The sequence below is a fragment of the Mercurialis annua genome, linkage group LG4 (genome assembly GCF_937616625.2).
Source record: "Mercurialis annua linkage group LG4, ddMerAnnu1.2, whole genome shotgun sequence".
NCBI classification, from domain to species: Eukaryota; Viridiplantae; Streptophyta; class Magnoliopsida; order Malpighiales; family Euphorbiaceae; genus Mercurialis; species Mercurialis annua.
In genome coordinates this window covers 2,033,797-2,058,351 of record NC_065573.1, presented here as the reverse complement: position 1 = coordinate 2,058,351, position 24,555 = coordinate 2,033,797, and the positions used below count along the sequence as shown (strand labels likewise).

Genomic DNA, 24,555 nt, shown 5'->3' with positions numbered 1-24,555 from the left:
GCATGCAAACTAAGTGTTGTAGTTCAAGAATACTAAAATTAATACATAAACAAATTATAAAGTGAATTTAGACAATAGAATGAAATTCCATTAATGTATCAACATCAGTAACATATGATTAATAAACGTCTGCACAAATGACTGAACGTAGTGGATACAAGTCTTGATGAATAACGTTGGAACTCCAAACTGCGATTAGAGTTAACGTTTTAAGCTGATACAAATTGATATTATATCATGACTGCTTTAAACATTAGAATCTAATAAAATATAAATATATATAAATTAAAATAATGGTAAGCTTTACATTATCTGTTTATAGATACGTAATCACTCTACTAATATATTAAAAAAAAGTAAATAATAATGCTACATAAAATTACTTTGTATATAGAGGGTGGTTTGGTTCAGATGTCGTAATTTGCAGCCAAAACCGGACGGAATCGAATCGTGCTCATCACTAAAAATAACAAAATTTAACATGAAAATCGAAAGAAATTATGTGGCTTTTAAAAAAACAAACATGACAGATGAACAAATGAATAAGTACCTTTTTATTGTCTCCTTCACAGTTTAAGCAATGAATATATAAGAAATTAATGTATGCCACCCATTCTTAAGATCAAAGAATTTTATAAAGCTAATCATACAGAAATCACGATTTAAAATCACCCAAATCTGTTCATTGGTAGCCTCAAATTTCCTCTAGATTATTGTTTAAAACTTCATCCATTGAAATTATCAAAATCCGCCTAAACCCATTTAATCGAGCACCAGATGTGCGCACAAGTCAGAGTATAGTAAGTATCTAATGTATGTACATCGGGACATAAAAAAATGTAAAATTGAAAATCAAGACTAACCTGAGTCTGAAATTTTTCTCATAGCTGAATTCTATAGAAGATTTGTAAAATCGGAAATCAAGTCTAACTTGAGTTTGAGATTTTGCGCATAGCTGAATTCTATAGAAGATTGAAGAGGATTAGAGGAAGATTGGGTTTTCGTGATTTTGGTATGATGATCCTGAATGTCATGAGCTGAGTTATATGGAAGACTGAAGAGGAGGCTGAATATTTAAGCAGAGATTTCATTGGTGTAGATTGATTGTGGTGTCCTATAACGTTTGAAGACCAACCAAAGGGTTTGACGTTATAAGAATAAGATTACTGAAGGATTTAAAATTATATTTAAAAGAGTTAATGATTTAGACTTAATAAGTTTGAAGAGTCCACATGTCAAAATGAGGGATTGCCACTTGTCAGTACTACATATTGAGAGTTCATAATTATAATATAGTATAGATATAGATATCGATATATAAATATAGATATAGATAAATTAATTATTTCATATTAATTGTATAAAGAGTTAATTTTAATAAGAACCATTATACAAAAACATACATCGATAATATGAAAAAGGACAAAATATCGCAAATCTTTCAAAAAAACCGAGTATAGGCGGTGTAAATTCTTAAAATTAGATTAGCCCCAATTTAGGAATTGGACATCCAGACTGCATTTTGCAGTGAAATCCCTCGACTTTAGCACAATTCAACAGGGAATATATGGCATCTAAAAAATGTTGTATCCATCGAAATGTGCTCATTTTCTTCTTTACATCAGTATTGTGTTGATACAATGAGCAAACAACCCTAAAATGCAGAATGAAAGATTCAAACAGCAAGGCTAATAAGATAATGAGCCCCAAAATACAAAACCAAAAACTTTCAAGTTCAACCAAGTTGGATTCTGCTACAAGCTAAATAGATGAAAGATCTTCATATATGGTTTTGATACATGGCCTCTTAGAGACAGATCTTATACATCTTAGAGCTAGTCCAAGTACCTCTTATATCCCCTTTTCGACTGCCGGAGCCCCCAATTTCGGCACAAGTGCAGGATCAAAGCAGCGTGCGCCACGACCCTCTGCCACCCTTAACAGCACCCAATTTGTCAAGTCAACCCCTCCTCTTTTCTCGGAAATGACATCACCAGCACACCTGCCAATCAAAAGCTCTAGTAATATCACTCCAAAGGTGTAAACATCTGACTTAAAGGAGGGAAGTGGTTATTTAGAAGCATCCAATTCTGGTGCGCCATATCCTGTGACACCATCATCTAGTATTTGTTCAATGGTTCCTGGTTGAGTTATTAATCGATGGAGGCAGTAGTCAGCAATGCGTGCAATGAGATCAACCCCATCAAGCAATATATTAGTTGCTTTAAGGTTCCCATGTGGAACGGCGTGATCAAAATGGAGATAGTTCAGGCCACGTGCAACATCAACAACTACTTTTATTCGATGTGCTCAGGTTAATGGAGGACCTTTCCTTCCTTGTTGATCTGAAAATTTTGATTCATTTCATCAGGAATGAAATGTAAATCAAACAATGAAAACAAATCTATTTAATACTCATGTTTCGAGGGTGCAATTCATATCAAGAAATGAATATGATTAGTACACATTATGTTTCACAAATGCAACTCCGTGAATGCATATGAAATCAGGATCTTACCATAAAGATAGCTTACAAGACTTCCTGGTGAGATGTAATCAGACAAGATGAGTTTCTCGTGTTGTGTGGGTCCCTAGTAGTATCCTCGCAAACTGACGACATTTGGATGTCTGATGTTTGCAAACTTTATAGCCTCCTTATCCAACTCTTTCGTCTGTTTTGCTCTCCCTTCTTTCATCCACTTCACGGTTAAGAACATTCCATTGTCCAGTGAGGCCGTGTATGACGTCCCATGACTGCTCCTCCCTAAGACTTCCGCCGGTGCCTTTGAGAGCTCATTCGGTGTCATAGTGATTGCATCATCAAGAAAATAAAGCTCACCGACCAATCTATGTGATGAACTTACGTCCAGTCTTGCAAGCGTATTAGCAGTGAACGGTTCCCCAGATTCTGGAGACCAGGACATATGACTCTGTTTTGACAGTGAAAAGCCAGTTACAGCGGCCATTATTTCATCGAGAACAAAGGCACTTCCACTGCCTATTCCACTTATACCAGAAGGGTTGGTTGCAGAGTGCCTGTGGATGGCTTTACAATTAATGGTCTCTGGCCGAGATCTCCTTGATACAGGGAAGTAGAGTACAAAGATAGCAAGCATGATAAGAAGGATAGTTGCAATCACACATGAGACTATTATCACCACTTTTATAATAGTATTTCTTGGTTTCCTGCAAGAACTTTCACCTGGTGAATTGCTCGACCTAGAAGGACCGTTTGGAAGACATAATCTTGCATTTTCAGGATAGAAAGAAGAGCGAGGGAATCTCCTAAGATTTTCCGGGACAGCCCCTGAAAGATCATTGTAAATAAAATTAAGGAAAGTCCCCGGAAAGCTGATAGTAGCTCAAGTCCAAAATCTTCAAGCTTGCAAATAAGCACACATCCGCCACCAATGATCCAGTGAGCTGGTTGTGGCTGAGATTCAGGTGCTTAATGCTTTCAGAAATACCCAGCATGAACTTCTCATGACTGGAGCTGACCAGCATATTCACACTCAAATCAACATAGCCGGCATTAGTAAGAAGAAAAAACTTCCCATCTAGATGGCCATCAAACATATTCCCATGCAAATCGAGCATTTGTAGACAAGAAATGAGCTCAAAACCCCTTGGAATTCTCTTAATGAACCCATTGAAAGAAAGATTCAGATATAGCAGGCTATTCAGCTCAGTCATAGTGGTTGGCAGTGACCCAGAAAAGGAGTTGCGTTCGAGTCCACAGACTCGATCGATACAAGTCCAGAAAAGTTATTACCAGCTAAGGAGAAGTTCTTTAAGCTCCCTAATTTAACAAGCCCAGTTGGTCAAGTAGACAAAAATAGATTGTTAGACACGTCCAAGAACTCGAGTCTTCTGAAGCTGGCTATATTGTTCGGAAGCTTGCATGTAAAAAAGTTATTTTCCATGGACAGCTTGACAAGCTGTGTAAGGTTTGCAAACATACTCAGATCAGCATCAGCCGAAAGACCCAAGTTATCAGAACAACTGCAACAACATTTCCACTGTTACAGACAATAACATTCCAAAAAGACGGACAGCCATTAAAATCAATGGACTCCTCCTTCCAAGATTGAAGGACATAACCCGTAGGGTGATGCTTGATACCCTTTTTAAATTCAAGCAATGCTAAAATGTCTGGTGAAGGGAGTTGGCCCATAGCGGAAAATAAGAACAAGGATAACACTAAAACCCTAAAAAGCTTCATTGTGATCCTATAGACAAATAAACCTTTCAACTATGTACTTAGCGATATGATATCTACTACCATTGAACATAATGGGACGGAGAAAAGGCTACCTGATACTTGAACTAGATTTTCTGAAATTACAGCTTCTATAAGAGACGGATTGATTCAGCTTTGAAACTTGAGAAAGATGCAGCTTGAAAAAGAGGAACTTGTTTCAAGCACGAAAAATGAGCCAAGTCATTCAAAAGCTATAAAATGGAACAGCACAACAAACTGCTCCCCCATGGAAGTCAAGAGAAAAAATACAATCATTCCATCACCAATATCTTAAAGTAATGGGTTTTAACTTTTTTTGTCAAAAAGTAAAAAAGAAAGATAGCGGCCAATGTGATTTACTTTTTGGTGGGTAAAAGTGTAGAAAAATTAGTGATTTACCTGCCAAAAAGAGAGACTCTTGATTTGCTTCTCTTCCTTCACTTTGTTGTGGACGTCAAATAATTTATCAAATGTACTTTAGAAAGAAAATTATCAAACCACCGCTAATTAACAAAAAGCAAACCTCCTATTTTGGTGTGTGCATGGTTGTAGGTTTGGTATTTTGCCGCCCCAACCAAGTCTGTTAACGAAAATTTTAAATTATTACAAAGCATACATGTATAAAATTCTGTTTATGGTAACCAAAGTTGCAAATTCCAACTTTGGGATAGAAAATATTACGGGTTGTATCAAAAATGCCGGACAAAGCAATATTTGATGAATAAAGTTAATTAGGGTTAATTATGTTAAATTAGCTTTTCCGTCCAGTTTCACGACCTTGGATCAATTTAATTATTCATGACAAATTGAGGGGGTGAATTGATCCTTTGTTTATTTATATATGTATATATATTAATGATAATAGTATAAAATTAATATTTGAAAATTTTCTTTTTATGTCAGAGACGAGTACAGTGGATGGGAAGACTAGATGCGGCTGCCACTCTACTTTAGCGTAGAAGTGTACCAAAATAGTAGTATAGGTCAGAGTGAGACATGTGAAATTAAAAACAGGCGCATGCTCCATTTGACAAAATGACAAAAGAAATCAATGTTAACACAGTCGAACAACCTTTCCAGTTGCATTCTCTCAGGCCTGAGCTTGACCAACAAGTTATCACTAAATTTAGCTTCTTCTTTTTTTGATACCCTAAATTTAGCTTTTTTATTGGCTTTAAAACATGAAAATGTTTGCTGAACTTATAGATTTAGGCGGAGCCTGAAATCCAATTCAGGTGGGGCGGAATTATTTTTAGTCCAAGGCCGAAAATAATTTTAGACCCAATGGATCATAAGACTAAGGCATCCCACGATTCAACACTTACAGGACTATGAGCTCCCAATTACAGTAACATCACAAGCTTCCCATTAGTTAAAAATCACGGGACTACAGATTCTCATTATTCAAGTACTCAAGGACAATGGATTCCCACAATTCAAGAACGCAAGGACTACGACTTCCCACAAACCAGAGGATCCCGGGACTACAGCTTCCAACAAACCATAGGATCACGGGACTACAGCTTCCCACCAGCCAGGCAATAGTAAGGGCATAAGATTTCCTCAATCAAATAGTATAGGACTACGGTTTCCCACCATCCAAACATCCCGGGACTATGGGTCCCCACTTTTCAAATACTAAGGGACTACGTGCTGCCGATTATGGCAACATCTCGGGACTAAGGCTTCTTATAATTCAATCGTCAAGGGACTATGAGCTCCCGATTATGGAAACATCTCGGGACTAAGGCTTCTTACAATTCAATCGTCACGGGACTACAGGCTCCCGATAATGGAAACATCTCAGGACCGAGACTTCTCGCAATTTAATCGTTACGGGAATACGGGCTCCTAAATCCAACAATAAAGGACAAGTTGATTCTAGAAGACGACGAAGAATCAGATCACTTTTTGGATACCAGAAACTTAAATAGACGTCCGGAACGCGAAGCAACGATGCAATTTGGCAAGCAAAGTATCCGTGTGTAGGAAACAATGTACTTACATACAAAAAGTCGCTACAAGGGACAGAATCATACTCGTCAAAATCCCAGTCCTACACAAATGTCTCAAAATCTCCATCATTGCTTCCGGAGAACTCATCATCGGCATCGTCGTCCCGCCCGGCCCGTACACCGTTAGAAGAAGAAGCAGGGTCTCCACAACCGCCACAGGCTCCAATTCCACGACCTCCGACACAGAAGTCTCATTAGCTGCCGCTAGGAAATCCAAAAGGAATATCAGCTCCACTATCAGTAAGAGCCAACTCCGGCCGCTACAACTTGCAGCCCAGATCGTCCATGTAGTACTACAATAAACCAGAGAGCAGTCAGAGCTAAAAATTGCATACATACTATTACTAGCGTTTTGCGTTTGTGAAAATAGCCGTAACAACAAGTGTGTGCAAAAATGCGAGCGTGCCAGGAAGCGGATTCCAATTGTGAACTTAACTTCTCAAAACAAGCGATTGGGGCTTGGTTAACCTTATTATAAGTACTCCAATCAAGTAATGCTAAAACAAAGAAATTCAACTATAAATATGTTTACTAATTGAATAAAACAAAAGTTCTTTACTGATTGAAGAAAATTGAATTGCTGAGATTTGGTGTTTTTTCCTTTGGGCTGGTTTTGTGTGGAATTTGATCGGGAGTTGCAAACTTGCTGCTCTTCTCTTATTTATAGCCTTTGTCATTTGTGAAACTGTCGCTTCTTTCAACTGCACTCGTTCTTCTCCACCTTTAATAAATTGTATATCATGTCTCTTAACTATTGTTTCTCAAAAGAACGTGCTTTTTAACTATTATTCTTCAGACAAAAATATCCTTAGGCTCTTGACCATTTAAACTCAATTTAATGGCCATCATAAATATTGGTTTAATCTTCTGACAACGGACTTGGGCCTTCTAAATCTTCTGAGAATTAGGAGTCAACCTCTGAAATCAACTTCTGCAGCCAACTTCTAGAAATTAAGTGGAGTCAACCTCTGAAAATTAACTTCTAGAGTCAACCTCTGAAATTAAACTTTTGGGGTCAAATAAAATCAGCCTCTAGAATTAACTTCTAGAAATTAACTTATGGAATCAACCTATGAAATTAAACTTCTGGAGTCAAGTAAAGTCAACATCTGGAATCAACTTCTGAAAATTAACTTCTGGAGTCAACTGGAGTCAACCTCTGGAATCAACTTCTAAAAATTAACATCTGGAGTCAACCTCAGAAATTAAACTTCCAACCTCTGGCCAATTTTTTCCAATAACGTTTTCTATCTTTTGAAAAAGAATATGGGCTTTATGGCCTTTTAGCCATATTTTTAATTTTAGTGCAAACAATGCCCCCTATATAATTGGCTTTTTAGGAATAAAGCCATTTATTTGTATTCTTTTAGCCAAAATTAAAATTTTTAGCTTTCACCATGGTTAGACCTAAGGTTTTAATTTCTGAAATTGATAACGATATTTAGAGGTGTGAAAATCCTTTAGAAATCACGGTTTCAAAAATTTCAAAAATAGACAAAAGTCCAAAAGGTGAAAGGGTTTTAGAAAATCAAAAAAATTCAAATTCGTCTTCTTCCCCAAAAACCATGGCACAAAACCCTAATACTCCAAAAATTGAAATTGATCCACCTCTTCCGTCATTATCAATTGGTAAAGAATTAATTGAAGAAAAGGATGAGACTGGCCACCTCCCCATCGCCGGCGCCCAGCAGCCCACGGCGAAAGATCCGGCAACCAACGACCCAGCTGCTCCGGCCGTCGCCCGATCTGGTCCAGCAGCTGACCGTTCCTCACCCTCCAGCCTCATCGCACCATCGTCGTACTTCATTTGCCTTCGGCAGCAATAGTCTTTAGCGGCAATGGTGAGCAGCTCAGTGCTGTCGTGAAGCCGCTTTCCCCAACAGCAGCGGATGCAAACTTCGCTCCAGCAGCAGTTCTTCCCGCAACCGGCAGTTCACAGCGTACTCCAGCAGTAGGTAAGTCCTTTTTATCTTCTTTTTTTTTTAAATTTTACTTTCATTAATATGTTTCTGGACATTTTGGCCAACCTCTGAATCAACCTTTGGCCAAACATTTAGAGTCAACCTCTGGCCAAACTTTTAGAGTTGGCCAAACCTTTAGAGTCGACCTCTGGCCAAACCTCTAGAGTCAACCTCTGGCGAAACTTCTGGAGTTTACTTCTGGCCAAATCTCTGGAGTTAGCTTCTGGCCAATTAAGCACTATCTAATGGCCTTTCTAACTCTTGATAAGAACGTGGGTTAAAAAATTATATTTTTCATTTTAATTTTTGTATAACCATAAGGATTGCATTTGGCTTTTCTTTATATATCAAGACATGTTTTCTCACACGGCCTTTTGGCCATTACTTGCTTATTCTGACACGTACACTTACACATATCTACTTGTACACGCATTGCATTACGGGGATGCCATGCAGGTACTTTCTAAACTTCAATTTCAAATGTCTTGGTGTGAAGATGGATCTCCCGCCATATATTTGTTTTTTGTGTTCCACACAAAGATTCACGTGCAGGTACAGCCATGCATTGCATTCACTATGTGTTTATGTTCCTGGTATGAAGATGGCTTTTGTCATATACTTGTGTAGTGATGTGATGTCCATACCAGGGCTTGTTTCATGAACAATACACATGTGTTACTTACAGCCATGCCTTTGCATTTATGTGGCCGTTTTTGTTGTTGAATTTTCTTTTGAATTTTTAGCTTATGTAGCCAAACAATAGTTCAAAAGTCTAAGAAAAATAGAGAACATATGGCCTACTTTCAATAGGGAATTCACAGTAGGATAGCGGAAAAGATGAACTAAAGTTTTTAAAGGTCAACCATTCATTGGCTATCACTTATCCCTTCCCCTCTCCCATATTGGCTTCTATAAATACTTCCTGATAGATGAGTTTTTAGAGAGTCCATTTGAGGTGTCTTGAATGGTCCTTTCCAGTAGGTGACTGTTTTCCAAACTTTTCATTTTCATTTCCAAGTAGATAGACTATTTTCCATGCCAACTAAAATTAACCTATGGAGTCAACCTCTAGAGTCAACTACTGAAATTAACCTCTATAGTCAACCTCTGGAGTCAACCTCTAAAATCAAACTTCTGGAATCAACTTCTAGAATCAACTTCTAAAATTAACTTGCTAGAGTCAACTAGTCCTAGCCTCTTATTTCTAGAAGAATTATTAGAGGCAAGTTTAGCTAAGATAGCCAAACTTTTAGAACTATAATGTAATACCCCAAATATTTTAAAGTAATTAAATTGTGCCACGTGTCGTCAATTCCGATAAATTAAATTAAGATGGATTTAATTTAATAATGTCGGGAATTTAGAATAACTTTAATAAGCGGATTAGCGGGATTTGAGGAGAAATCTTAGAAAATTAATATAAAATAAATTATAAATCCCGAGGTGACAATTATTTCGCCGAAGTCCGCGAAATATTTTACAGTATATATGATAAAAGTTTCGAGTCAATTGGAGACTGTTTAAAATTTGGATGCGGATAAGTTTTGGGCTAAATTGCAACTTTTGAAAGTTTCAAGGACCAAAGTGCAATTTATCCAAGTATATGTAAGAAATGAAATGTGAAAGAATGATCCAGAAGCTAATCATAAGCTTATTTCATTTCCTTCGTCAAAATCATCGTTCTCCTCGGTCGATCTCCATTTCTTGTCCGTTTTCGACGTTTTATAGCTCGAATCAATCATATTTTGATGGGCAATCACGGTATGCAAGTCGTTTCTCCATTTGTTTGAGTCCATTTGATGGAAAAACGATTTGAAACGATAGGTTACGGCGAAATCGTATCGCAATTACGTATTCGATTCATTTTATACGTTTTTATTGTGTTTTTGGATAGATTTAGATGTTATTTAAGTGTTGGATATGTTCGGAGGTGTCCTAAGCACGTTGAAATGGGTTTGTAGTGTGTTTTGAGGCAGCGAGGGCTTGCTTCCCTCGACGTCACGATGCGACAGTGGTAGTCGCGACGCGATAGAGGATGTTGCGACGCGACAGGCGCTATCGCGATGCGACAGGTGTGGTCGCGACGCGACACACCTTGGAACGACGTGCCAAGTCCAATTCAAGACCCCCTATGTCGTTTTTGGCCCCTTCGATGTACAGAACTTGATTTAGATGTTTCCTGGGTCGATTAAAGCTTTCGGACGACAATATAACAAAGAAACGAACGTGAAGTTGAAATATCTAGATTATTAGTTTTGAACGTATCGTTCAATGTTAAGGAGTTAGGTTTATTTGGTAAACCTCAAGCCGTATCGAGGCTATATTGAAGGCAAATAAGTGGAATGGAAGTTAATCGAGTTAAACGCGATTAGAACCTGACGAGTTATGTGTGTGTGTCGAGTCTAGAATGTCTTTAGAGTTAGACTCTTACTCGAGTTGTGTTGTTTCCTAGATCCGGCGAGGCAAGCAACTACCGGACAAGGAACTCGTGAAGTTTAACGGCTCTAGACGATGTGGTGTTTTTGGAATAGCGTGTTTTGTGAGTTTATATTAATACTGCCGATATTTAATACTTGTATTATTTTATAAAATGCTTTATTTAAACTGTTTTATTGCATTTAAATGTTTTAAAACCTAATATAGATCCGATGAAACAAGCTATCTATTGGGCAACAATAGAACTGTGTGTACACCAGTCATAATAAACTTAATATACATAAAATACAACCAATATTCAATAAGATATGAAGTCATGAAGAATATCCTTTAGATGATTGATGTGAGTTGAACTCGGTGGAATTATCTCAGGACTACATCAATCGAGATACGAGGTTAGCACGGTAGAACTATCTCAGGACCTGTATCTCGTCCAGTCAGCACGGTGGAACTATTCCGTGACTTGGGCCACTAACTAAGCTTTGAATCGTATCAGTATGAGTAATCAAAAGAACATAATGAATAAAGAACATAATGAATAAGAAACATAATAAACTTAGGGTTTCATTCGGTTCGGTATTTGGACGAATATAAAGATGTTTTATATTTTCGTTAATTTTCTACATTATTTTTGTGAACTCACTCAGTATATCCCCATATACTGACTCCTCACAATTTCCTTTCAGGTAAATAGTATTTTGACGTGTTGGACTTCCATCCTTATTCCGGAAGTCTATGATATTTTGAAGTATGTACAAAAGTATGTTTACTTCGTAGCGCTACAGTAGTCAATAGACGTCAGACCATGAATATTGTTTTGTATCAAATGGTGTTTGTTGTTAACTCTTATATGATATAATGCATGTACCTAGTTTTATAAAGTTGTACCCTTTATCCGTTTGATTTACTTAACCAATTGCCATGAATGGAATTGGTTGTGATTATGATTAGAAACAAGGCAGTGCTGGATATGAGATATCACTTTGTAAGACCCTGGTTTCTAAGAATCGTTTCGCTTCGGTTTTCAGAAAACGAATATGATATTTTAATAATTATAATTATCTTGTTTAAAGACTTTTCTGAAAACGTTTTACGAGTAATACATTTTTAATTGCGAAAAATTTATAGAGGATTTTAGGCTTGCTACGGGATTTGGAGCTACCACTCCCATTCCCTAGCGCCGGTCTCGGCTCAATAATTTGGATCGTGACAGATAAATATCAAAAATGGCTACAAGCCATCATATTACAACTTGTGTCAAAATGGAAATTTAATAAAAAAAGTATTGATTTAGCCAAAACAGCCAAACTCCTAAGACTTTAATAATACACTTGGCTAGAAGACATCATGTTACAACTCATGTACCGACATTTCTAAAACACACTTGCATAATCTGCAGTACATGTATGGCTAAAAGCCATTAAATCATTTCCAAATTGTATTTCTCCCAGATGGTGGGATTGTACTTCTTCAAGTATTTTCCATTGATGATTTTTTCCTGAGGTTCACCCTCTTAGACTTGATAGCCTGTATGTGTTCCCCTTCATCACCTTGTGGACCAAGATTGGTCCTTCCCAGACCATTCCCCATATTCTATGTCGTTCGTACCAGAGGGTAAGATCAATTTCCATATTAGCTAATCTTCTTGAAATGTTACTTTGGCATCAAGAACCTCTGCCGAATTGCTCTCCTCCATAATATGCTGGATACGTTCCATTAAAATTGCAGATGCAGCTGCTATAAACTCACTAGAGGTGAGCTTAACCATGAATTTCTTCAATAGTAATGGAGGAGACGGCTTATTGTATAAAACAATAGCCGTTGATTCCAATATTTTCTCTGCTTTCTTTTTAACCTCTTGATGAATCTCACGAGGTTTATTTTTCTTTGGTTGGCCCTTTTTATTTTTTTCCAGTAAAGTGAATGGGGCCAACATAGGAATCATAGTAAAAAAACTTCCCCCATGTTAGTGGCAGTGGTAAATGGTTTTATATTCACTATGGATCCCTTGTTAATAAGATCTGGATATGGTTTGTGAAATCGTGGTCGGTCAGTTTGTCTCGGACCTGGACCATATAGCTCATGGATGGCTTCTCTTATTGCCTCCACATCGAGTGGCCTCCTTAGAGGTTGGGGTGGCAGGTGCTTGGTTAAAGCTAGCCTGAGTCTGCTTCATGTCTACCATACCAATCTCGGCTCAAAATTTCGCCGAGTTGGTGTCTGTTGCTCTCCAAAGCCAGGAGGCACATCTTCACCCGCCTCTCCTAAGGCATATTTTATTTTTCAATGCTTCTAACCATGTGAGCCACAAGGCTCCATGTACTACATTTAGAGAGGTAGGATCATCCACTGCATCCTAGGATATAATAACGTCCTTTCCTTTCTCAGTTCGAGTTCTAGCCATAACTCTTTGTGTCTCACTAGGCATGCCAAAAATTGTTACTGGCGTTTTGCGTTTGTGAAAATAACTATAACAACAAGTGTGTGCGAAATGCGGGCGTGCCAGGAAGCGGATTCCAATTGTGAACTTAATTTCTTAAAACAAGCGATTGGGGCTTATTTAACCTTATTACAAGTACTCCAATCAAGTAATGCTAAAACAAAGAAATTCAACTGTAAATATGTTTAATAATTGAATAAAATGAAAGTACAGGTGTTTGAGTAAAAAATACAGAAGTTCAACCGTAAAGTTCTTTACTGATTGAAGAAAATTGAAGTGCTGAGATTTTGTGTTTTTTGCCTTTGGGCTAGTTTTTTGTGGAATTTGATCGGGGTTGCAAACTTGCTGCTCTTCTCTTATTTATAGCCTTTGTCATTTGTGAAAACTGTTGCTTCTTTCAACTGCACACGTTCTTCTCCACCTTTAAAAAACTGTAAATAGTTTATCTTAAATGTTGCTTTTCAAAAGGACGTGGTTTTTAACTTTTATTCTTCAAACAAAAATATCCTTAGGCTCTTGGCCATTTAAACTCAATTTAATGGCCATCTTAAATATGGGCTTAATCTTTGACAACGGACATGGGCCTTCTGAATCTTCTGAGAATTAGGAGTTAGCCTCTGAAATCAACTTATGCAGTTAACTTCTAGAAATTAAGTAGAGCCAACCTCTGGAAATTAACTTCTAGAGTTAACCTCTGAAATTAAACTTCTAGAGGAAAATGGAATCAACCTCTGAAATTAACTTTTTGAAATTAATTTCTGGAATCAACCTCTGAAATTAAACTTCTGGAGTCAAATAAAGTCAACATCTGGAATCAACTTCTGAAAATTAACTTCTGGAGTCAACCTCTGGAATCAACTTCTGAAAGTTAACTTCTGGAGTCAGCCTCTGAAATTAAACTTCCAACCTCTGGCCAATTTTTTCCATTATATCTTTTGAAAAAGAATATGGGCTTTATGGCCTTTTAGCCATATTTGTAATTTTAGTGCAAACACATGCATACATATAGAATAGATCCTATTGCATTCTGGCATTTTTACCCTCATCTATACAGACACGGTAAATAGCTTCAAGCCTCCATCCCATTCCAGAACTAGTAGGCCCCAGCCTTCTATCTTCAAAAACCACCAACAAAGTCAGCACGCACCAAGCCTACACCGCCCAAAAACGCACAGGCTTCGAACCTTCATATCAACCCAGAATGAAGACAAGGCACCATCCCTACTCCAACACTAGAACAAGCATCAAATATAAGCTTCAAAAGCAGAAGACACGGAGGCATCAGGTCTTACCAGTCAAAAATAGGGGGCATCGGGTCTCCACCAGCCAGAGAATCGGGGGCATAATGTCTCCACCAACAAGACAATCAGGGGCATCAGGTCTCCACCAGTCAGAGAATCGAGGGCATCATGTCTCCACCAGCAAGAGAATTGGAGGCATCAGGTCTCCACTCGCTAGAAAATTGGGGGCATCAGGTCTCCACTAGCCAGAAGTCAAGAAAAAGAGGTTTCCCACAATACAAAAACACAATCGTTCGGGTCCCGACAGGCATGCTCTCACGCAAACCCTTCTCGTAAGATCAAGGTTGGTCGGCGGTGTAACCTACTAGGGGATCCAGTCAGTCAGCTTCTTTGCGCCTTACGAGTTCACTCACCCGTTGACTTGCACAAATGTAAGACTCCTGGGTCCGTGTTTCAAGACATGCCGAATGGGGAACCCGTTGGCCGATACCCTGAGCGTGTTGGTGCCGAGGCACGCCGTAGTGGTGCGCGTTGCCATCCACAATCGTAGCGACAACATCTCTGCGGACGTATCAAGAGCCTGGGCTTCGGCTGCCGCTGCAATCCACATCGGTCTGCACCCCGAGCAGGTCGTTCCCCATCCGACCATGGCACATCGCCGGCCCCCATCCGCTTTCCTCCCGAAAATTTGTAGCACTCTTTGACTCTCTTTTCAAAGTCCTTTCCATATTTTCCTCGTGGTATTTGTTCGCTATCGGTCTCTCGCCCGTATTTAGCCTTGGATGGAATTTACCGCCCGATTTGGAATGCATTCCCAAACAACCCGACTCGTAGATAGCGCCTCATGGTGCGACAGGGTTCAGGCATGACGGCGCTCTGACCCTCTGTGGCTCCCCCTTCCAGGGGAATTGGGCCCGGTCTGCCTCTGAGGACGTTTCTCCATACTATAATTCGGTCGCCAAAGGCGCCCAATTCTTAAGCTGGGCTATTTCCGGTTCGCTCGCCGTTACTAAGGGTATCCTGATAAGTTTCTTTTCCTTCGCTTAATGATATGCTTAAACTTAGCGGATAGTCCCGCCTAACTTGGGGTCGCTGTCGGAGACCGCCCCGAGGATGCTCTAGGGTCAAGGAATGTCCCGACGGCTAAGAATAGAGCATGACTATTTTAGAGGGTCTTTACAACCACCAATCTTCATGGCTATCATTTGCCGGGAACATAAATTTTGGGCCAACCACATGTGCAAAACACATAGGAGGCCAACTTCTGCTCCCCTGACTCCCAAGCTGTTGATAGGATGGGGCGACGTATGCGTGACACCCAGGCAGGCGTGCCCTTGGCCGAGAGGCTTCGCGTACGACTTGTGTTCAAAAACTTGACGATTCATGGGATTCTGCAAGTCACATCAAGTATCGAATTTTGTTGCGTTCTTTATCGATGTGAGAGCCGAGATATCTGGTGCCGAGAGTCATTTGATTCTTGAAAGAAAGCAATGTTGAGCAGACGATTGAGACAAAAGAGCATTTGCCTGAAATCCCTCCCATCCGCGTCAGGAAAATGAGGGGCGTGGAGCCACAAATTTCCCCAACTATCTTTTAAACACGTTCACGGTCAATCTACAAGGTGCAGGTTTCGCCAATGATCCTTCCGCATGTTCACGTACGGAAACTTTGTTACGACATCTCCTTCCTATTAATAATAAGGTTCAGTGGACTTTTTGCGATGTCGCCGGCGGTGAACCAACCATGTCGCCGAGATCTAAACACTTCACCAGACTATTCAATCGATAGGAGCGACGGACGGTACGTACAAAGGGTAGGGACGTAGTCAATGCGAGCTTATAACACGCGCTTATTAGGAATTCCTCGTTGAAGACCAACAATTGTAGTGATCTATCCCCATCACGATGAAATTTTCAAAGATTACCCCAGGCCTGTCGGCCAAGGCTATAGACTTGTTGAATACATCGGTGTAGCGTGTGTGCGGCCCAGAACAACAAAGGGCATCACAGACCTGTTATTGCCTCAAACGTCCTTGGCCTAGAAGGCCATAGTCCCTCTAAGAAGCTAGTCGCGGAGGTGTACCTCCACATAGCTAGTTAGCAGGCCGAGGTCTCGTCCGTTAACTGAATTAACCAGTCAAATCGTTCTACCAACTAAGAACGGCCATCCACCACCACCCATAGAATCAAGAAAGAGCCTGCGTCGACCTTTTATAAAAATAAATGCATCTCTTTCAGAAGTCAGGGTCTGTTGCACGTATAAGCTCTAGAATGAACGAAGGATCATTTTACCCCCCGAACTTGGCGCAAAGTATCAAAAACGTCCAAATTAGCAAAACCGGATCACTTTTACCCCGAACTTGGCAAAACCGGTTCAAAAACCCCCCCCAATGCTGATGTGGCACTAAATTGGAGAGTGAGATTCCAAAATACCAATTAATCATAATTAACTCCTAATTAATCCAGGGGCCTTTTTGAACTTTTTTTCAGAAAAAAAAAAATCAAATTTTTTTTAAATTTCCGGCGAGAAAGAGCTCCTCGCCGGAGAAGAAGAGCTGCTGCTCCTGAGGAGCAGCAGCTCCGGCGTCTGTTCTTTGAAGAACAGACCGCCGGAGTCTGTTCTTCAAAGAACAGACCCACGTCTGTTCTTCAAAGAACAGATCTGGGTCTGTTCTTTGAAGAACAGACCCACGTCTGTTCTTCAAAGAACAGACGCGGTCTGTTCTTCAAAGAACAGACCGGAGTCTGTTCTTTGAAGAACAGACCGCCGCGTCTGCTCTTAAGAACAGACGCGGTCTGTTCTTCGAAGAACAGATCCATGAGGTCTGTTCTTGAGGAAGAAGAACAGACCCCGGGTCTGTTTTTTTAAAAAAAAAAATAAAAAAAAATTAATTTATTTTTGTTAAAAAAATTAATTTGAGGGTTAATTTGTTGTATGTAATGAAATTTGTGGGTTAATTTGTGATATAAAGTTTTAAATTAAAGGGATTAATTTTTATTTTTTTTAATTATTAGGTATTAATTTAAATGTTTAAAAACAATAAGGACCATTTTAAACTTTTTTTTTATCAAAAACCACCTTAGAAAACCGAAACCACCATCAAAACCGGAGAGTGTATCTCACTCTCTTTGGTGAGAGTGGGGAGGGGGGGTTTTGTACCATTTTTTACAAGTTCAGGGTAAAAGGGATCCCGTTTTGCTAATTTGGACGTTTTTGATACTTTGTGCCAAGTTCAGGGGGTAAAGTGATCCTTTGTTCGCTCTAGAATTACTACGGTTATCCTAGTAGTAGATACCATGAAACAAACTATAACTGATTTAATGAGCCATTTGTAGTTTTACAGTCCGAATTAATTCATACTTATACATGCATTGCTTAATCTTTGAGACAAGCATATGAATACTGGCAGGATCAACCAGGTAGCTGATAAGAGTATTTTACTCCTATAATTAGGATCGTTTATACTCAGGTTTTTTCACGTTTATTATGAATTACATTCATTATTTGGTGTGTTATGTGCTTGATAGTGTTTGTTAGTGTTTCAGTGAAAATTAGGTAATTATCGAGTATTTGGAGCAATATCGACTAAGGATTACGTTTTGAAGTTAAAGCGTTAGCTTGCCGACGAAGAAATCGAATTCCAAGAGAAAAATAGCCTAGGTTTCGAACGAGACAGGTGTGTCTCGAACGAGACCCATGCAGGATTGGCAAGGGTTCGAACGAGATAAGGCTTGAAGAAACGAGATTTTCTCTCGGAAAGTAATGATTCGAACAAGACTCCTTGGTTCGAACGAAACAAGGCAAATTTGGCCATGGTCTCGAACGAGACATGGTTGTCTCGGACGAGACCGTGAGTTAAATATCCTTATCAGTTTTTTATTTGGATTTAATTTCCTACTCCGACTCCAACTAAAACTCTTATTACAAATTCGACTTGTAATGCGACTTAGAAGAATCCAGAGCTTCCTCCACTATATAAAGACCTTGTAATAGCCTAGATTAAGACATTAGATAATTTAGTTTATTTTTACTTCATCGATTAAATAGCTTTTAGCATCTTTTTCCAGCAGTTTATAAGTAGTTTATTATTAGTTTCTGCGAAGAACGATTGTGAATATTTAAAGTTTAATCAAGACGATTCTTCCGAAATTGACAACTCTGGTATTTATTGTTTTAATTATGTTCAATTCTTCATCATCTTCTTTTCTAAATTTCAGCTTAAGCATGAGCAACTAAATCCTTTGTTCAGGGATTGATATGAACACTTAGATTAGTTCTGAATTGGATTAGGATTTCTTAAGTGAGTAAATCGTGTTTTAATTACTACAACTAATGCTTGAATTGAATTCATCACTTACTCCATGATTTTGTGTTTGCTTAACTAATTGAGAGATTGTTAATTAAAGGGTTAATTTTTAAAAAAATCACGAACTTTACATGAAGTTTCATTTTAATCATGACCTTTAAAAGTTTTCATTTAAAGGCACGAACTTTCATTTTATTTCAAATCTATCACCAAAGTAAAATTTGGTGTATTTTATCTGACTAAAAATTCCTAATCCTAGATACTCTAACTGAAAGATAGTAAAATTTGATATTGATTAATAACTTGGGTCTTTCATTAATGGTTTAGTCAATCAATAAAAATACATTGAAATGATGAATTTGAAATAATATAAAAGTTTGTTCCTTTAAATGACAACTCTTAAAGGTCATGATTAAAATAAAATTTTGTGTAAAGTTTGTGATTTTTTTAGAAATTAACCCTTTATTAAATAGACATAGGTAATTAAGAAATTAGAGGAATACACCGTGAGAGCGGGTTGGAATTTAGGTAGTCATAGAGTTTGCTTCATAATTACAATTTGATTATTTAATTCAATTTTAATATTGTGAGAGCCAGTTAATAATTGGTTAGTTAATTAGGTTGTGATTTTATTCGGATATTTGAGGCTTGAGAGGGCGGGATTTGGTGAATTAGAATAGCTCGATTCACGATAAAATCACTAATAAGTCTTAATCCATTCTTTCACTTGTTTATTTGGAATTATCAATCCTTGAGCACTTTATCATTATTGTTTAAACCTTAATCTTCTTATTTGTTTTCAGTTTATATTAGTCTAATTATTTGAGTAGGTTTACTTTAGTGTTTAATTAATTTACATAACTCCATTGATTTTTCTAGCTAGCCAATTAAAGAATACTTTAAATTAGTTATTTAGTCCATTGCTTCTGTGGGATCGATACTTGGTCTTCCAAGATTATATTACTTGCGCGATATCATATACTTGCGATTATTTGCCAACATGTTTTTGGCGCCGTTGCCGGGGAGCAATTGCGATTAAATAAATTAAGAGTATCTTATTCTTAATTGAGTTAGTTTTATTTTCAGTTATTTTTATTACTTTATGAATTTATTGTTATTGGATTTTATGTTTGGTTTTCTTGTTTTTGGTTTACGCAGGGGTTTTGCTTAGTGTATACCTAATATGCAACGAGCCAAACAACCACTAGAGCCGTTTCAGTCAAACCTAACTTCCTTCGAAAGAAGTATCCAACAAACAACTCGAAAATCTAAAACAATGGAAGAAGAACGTAACCCTCCTTTGAACCTTGATGGGGTTAATCCTCCAGCACCATGTGACGATCTAGATCTAAATAGACCAAACGAAATGGTCGTCGCTCATCCACAAAGACGTACCTTAGGAGAATTTTTCTTACCAACGTGGACAACACCAACTACGAATGTTTCGCACCTCCGATCCTTGCTAACAACTTTGAAATCAAACCGGGAACGATTCAATTACTCGAGAGTCGTTGTCAATTTTATGGGTTGGATAGCGAAGATCCAAACACTCGTCTCTCAAAGTTTACGGAGGTTTGCAACACATTCAAAATCCATAATGTGACGGAGGATCAAATCAAGCTTCGTCTTTTCCCTTTCTCTTTGAGGGATAAGGTGAGGAATTGGATTCAATCACTTCCAAGCACCTCAATCACAATGTGGAAACAATTGGGACAAGCTTTTCTCAATAAATACTTCTATATGGGCAAAACAACGAGGATGACCAAAGAGATTATAGATTTTCTAGAACTACATGGCGAATCTCTATATCAAGCTTGGGAACGCTTCAAAGAGCTTTAGAGAAATTGTCCGCATCATCATCTAGGAAGAGAACATCTCATCTCTATCTTCTACAACGGTACCAATGAGCGTACACGGGCACCTATTGATGCGGTATTAGGAGGGTCACTTATGAAGAAAACTTATGATGAGGCTAATAATGTACTAGAAGAGCTTGCTATGAATAGTTATTCTTGGTCAACCGAGCGGTTGAGGCAACCACCTCAAAAGGGTGTAATGACCCTCGAGCAAACCAAGAGTTTGAAGTGATGAAAGCCAAAAACGCGGCACTTCTAGCACAAGTCGAGATGTATAAACAACAAGCAAGTCAAAGGAACGCTCAACTTGCGGTAGATTAAATGGGTTGTGAGACTTGTGATGGGCATGATTATTCGGGAATGGATTGTCCCGTTCTACATCAAAACTCAAATGAGCAAGTCAACTATGTTAGTGGACAAAGGCAAGAAAATGACCCCTATTCCAACACCTATAATCAGGGGTGGAGGAATCATTTGAACTTTGCATGGAGAGACAACTCGGGTCAAGCCAATGCCAACCCAAATATGGGAGGAGCAAATTTTCAAGCTGGGAACCGTGGTCAAGTTTTTTTTTCTTTTGGGGAACCAAAAGGTCCGCACCAAAAGACTTCGGCAGTTGGTGCAGGGAGGTGAGGCATGATGCACCCCCCTAAAGAGTCCATAGGTAGGGTGTGGCTGCTTTGTTGAGCCGCGCTACGGAATCGAGAGCTCCAAGTGGGCCATTTTTGGTAAGCAGAACTGGCGATGCGGGATAAACCAGAAGCTGAATTACGGTGCCCAACTATGAATCAATTTTCTTTTTAAATAATTTAATTTTTTCTAAAGCTGAAGGACTTGTTTATATTTTTACAAATAAGAAAAAACGTGATAGACCATAGTGGTTTTAAATAGTGAATACGGGCAGAAAAACTGGTGAAGACCCTAGTGCAAGAGAGGGGGGAGGTGCTAAGAAGAAGTGTGGCAGCAGACAAAACAGAAAGGACATACCTCAAGATTTGACGTTTTGACAAGATTAAACATTGCACCATTAACTAAATAATTAAATATTTAATATATTTTTTTATCAGAAAATATTTAATATGTAGCATTAACCATTTATCACTCTCTCGCTGATTTGATCACCTTTTCAAGACATGTTACGTTTTCCATGAAATTTCTCGTTCTTTCATAAATCAAGAAGATAAGTGTTCAAAATCTACTCCATTTTCAATCTTCTCTTTAACGTTCTATCTTTCTTTATATCCCCCCCTGTATGTCTCGTCTCCTTGCCTTTTTAATCTTTATTTATTCTCCTTTGTGCCGGTCAGAATCTTTTGGGTTCTGTATTTAACTGCTCTTCTTACACTTTCAGTGTCAAACTTAAACAACCTAGAAAACCAGAAACCCCCTTTGAAGAAAACGACTCGAATCAAGTTTAGCGAGCACAAAAATCAAACAAAGCTCATCACGCCATTATTAGATACGAGATCACCAAGATTTGTTCAAATATTAGTTACAGAATCATATGCTACCGACTCCTCTAACAACGAAGAATCAGATAATGAAAACTTTAAGTCGCGACGGAGAGTCAAAAAATTTGTAAACAAAATTATCATAGAACCCTCGTCTTCGTGCTCTATTCGAAACGACGGAGTTTTGAAAAGCAATTACAGGGTGTCACAAAAGACTGGACGGAGAAAAAGTGTTGCAGGGAGATCATTTTTGGCGAGTGTTATCCTGCTGAAGAAGAACAGTACTACAGTAGGTAAAAAGTTTAGAGGAGTCAGACAAAGGCCTTGGCGAAAATGGGCAGCCAAGATCAGAGACCCTTTGAGACGTGTACGGTTATGATTAAGTACTTACAATACTGCTGAGGAAGCTGTTATGGCTTATGACAACGCGGCTATTCAGTTTCATGGAGCTGACGCGCTCACAAACTTCTTCACTCCCCTAGCCAAATATTCAAAAGCCACTAACTCCGACTATGAGTCTCAAAATGTTATGTCTACGGTGCCCGTTCTCTATTTTCTGACAACGTCATCCAGCAAAGAGGTTGAATCACAAAGTGCAGCCATTTTCGGTAAAGAAATGAATGAAAGTCGTGAAATCAAAGAACAATTGAGTGTGTCGGAGAATTTTTCGGAGTTTCTGGAATGTTCTTCAATGTTTCCTAATAATGTTTTTGACTTTCAGAGTTTTATGAGTGATTGTTTTTGAGGAAACAAGCTTGATACCAGACAGTTTTCTAAAAAATGGTATTGGCGATATGTTACTTGATTCTAGCGTTGATTTCAATTCCGGTTTCTCTGCTTGGAATTACAACGATGACCATTTCCAAGATATCAGAGATTTATTCGGGTCTGAGCCACTTATTGCTATTTAAGAATATATTAGTACTAGTTTCTATATGACCAGCAATTTAGTCTGAAGCCGGGAAAGTTTTGTATCTGAAAATGAAATATATCATATGTATTTTAGATTCACCTTTTATTTGTTTGTTTTGTGATTATATGGAAATGAGCATTTTGAGTAATTAATTATAATTAAAAAAGAAGAAAAGGATCACTTTACCCCTTCAACTTAGCATAAAGTATCAAAAACGTCCAAATTAGAAAAACCAGATCACTATTATTCTAAATTTGGCAAAACCGGTTCAAAAACACCTCTATGCTGACGTGGTACCTTAATTGGAAAGTGAGATTTTAAATTTTAAATAAGTAACTCTAATTTAATTTAGTTAACTCTAATAATTAATATAATTTAACTAAATATTTAATCTAAAATTTCATCAGATTTTTTTTACACGACCACCACCACTCTTCCTCCACCAACTACCGCCAAAACCCATCAATAATCGCCCAAAACACCAGCCACTGATTTGTCTTCTTTGAGAGACAAACCCAGATTTGGATTCGAGACGACGATTAAAACTATTGAATTTTTTTTAAAAAAAAGTACAAAAAGGTTCTTTATATTTTTAGTTAATATAAATTTAATATGTAAAGTCTTAAAAAAAATTGTTTTTTCAATTATTATGGATTAATTTGGAAAATTTAAAAAAGGACCATTTTAACCTTTTTCCATTAAAAACCACCTTGGGAGAAAAACCACTATCAATACCGGAGAGTGTATCTCACTCTCTTGGGTGAGAGTGGGGAGAGAGGTTTTTGTACCAAATTTGATAAGTTCAGGGTAAAAGTGATTGTAGCAACAATTTGTTTGGCAAAAAAATTGTGTAAAAAGTTTTTCATACTAAGAGTTCTTTGAATATAAATTGTGTATGAAAAAAAGGTGTTATGAAGAAAGTCTTATCTTATGCTCGTGAGAAGAGGCCTTATTTTAAAAAAATTATTTCAGCAACATTTCAGCATAAGATGTTGAATTGTCAGTATCCTGGTGTAATTCAGGAAACTTTGTCTTTGCCCCCTTCACCTAAATGTCTCAACCATACCATCACTTATCACATATCATCTTAATCATAAACAAAAATACCAGCAAATCACAATTTCAGCAAACATGACTCAACCTTAAAGAGGGAGATTTAAGAAATTTTGAAAATCAAACGAAACGTTTTAATAATTGACATGACCTGGATCCTAATATCCGTAGTAGTATCCCTAGGTACTCAATAAATACCAATCACATCACAACAATCATACCAATCACTCCATAGAGCACACAACAGTCAGAATGGCCTAAGTAAAATAAACCATCGCTCTGATACCAAAACTATCACGACCCAAAATCTCGAGTCGAGATCGGCGCTAGGGAATGGGAGTGATAGCTCCGTAAACCGTAGCAAGCCTGAAAACATTGTAAATTTTTCGCTTTCAAATCAAACATTCATTCATAAAACTGTTTTATAATACTATAACCCCATTTAAAATAAACATCAGAGTTAAAATACTTAATACATAAACATTAAAACACTAGTCTACTGCGGACTTGTAGAATAATAATATTCTTTTCATATCTTGAATAAAATGACTCTCGAGGAAATAAAACTTTGAAAGTTTTCATCGGATCATCATTTAGTTTCTTGTAAAATTGGATGGACAACGGGGTCAGTATAAAACTGACT

The 24,555-nt window shown here is 38.0% G+C and overlaps 1 non-coding gene and 3 pseudogenes across 1 annotated transcript; 1 reads left to right on the top strand and 3 right to left on the bottom strand.

Moving 5' to 3' along the window:
* Positions 1 to 1,761: 1,761 nt before the first annotated feature.
* LOC126676665 (LRR receptor-like serine/threonine-protein kinase GHR1) lies at positions 1,762 to 8,545 on the bottom strand (annotated as a pseudogene).
* A 7,100-nt stretch (positions 8,546 to 15,645) lies between these two features.
* Positions 15,646 to 15,801, bottom strand: LOC126679627 (5.8S ribosomal RNA; annotated as a pseudogene).
* Positions 15,802 to 20,394: 4,593 nt separating this feature from the next.
* On the bottom strand, positions 20,395 to 20,501 carry LOC126679657 (small nucleolar RNA R71). Its single transcript, XR_007640943.1, has one exon. It is a non-coding gene; the product is annotated as a small nucleolar RNA R71 (small nucleolar RNA).
* A 315-nt stretch (positions 20,502 to 20,816) lies between these two features.
* On the top strand, positions 20,817 to 22,857 carry LOC126677238 (ethylene-responsive transcription factor CRF2-like; annotated as a pseudogene).
* The last annotated feature ends 1,698 nt before the right edge of the window (positions 22,858 to 24,555 follow it).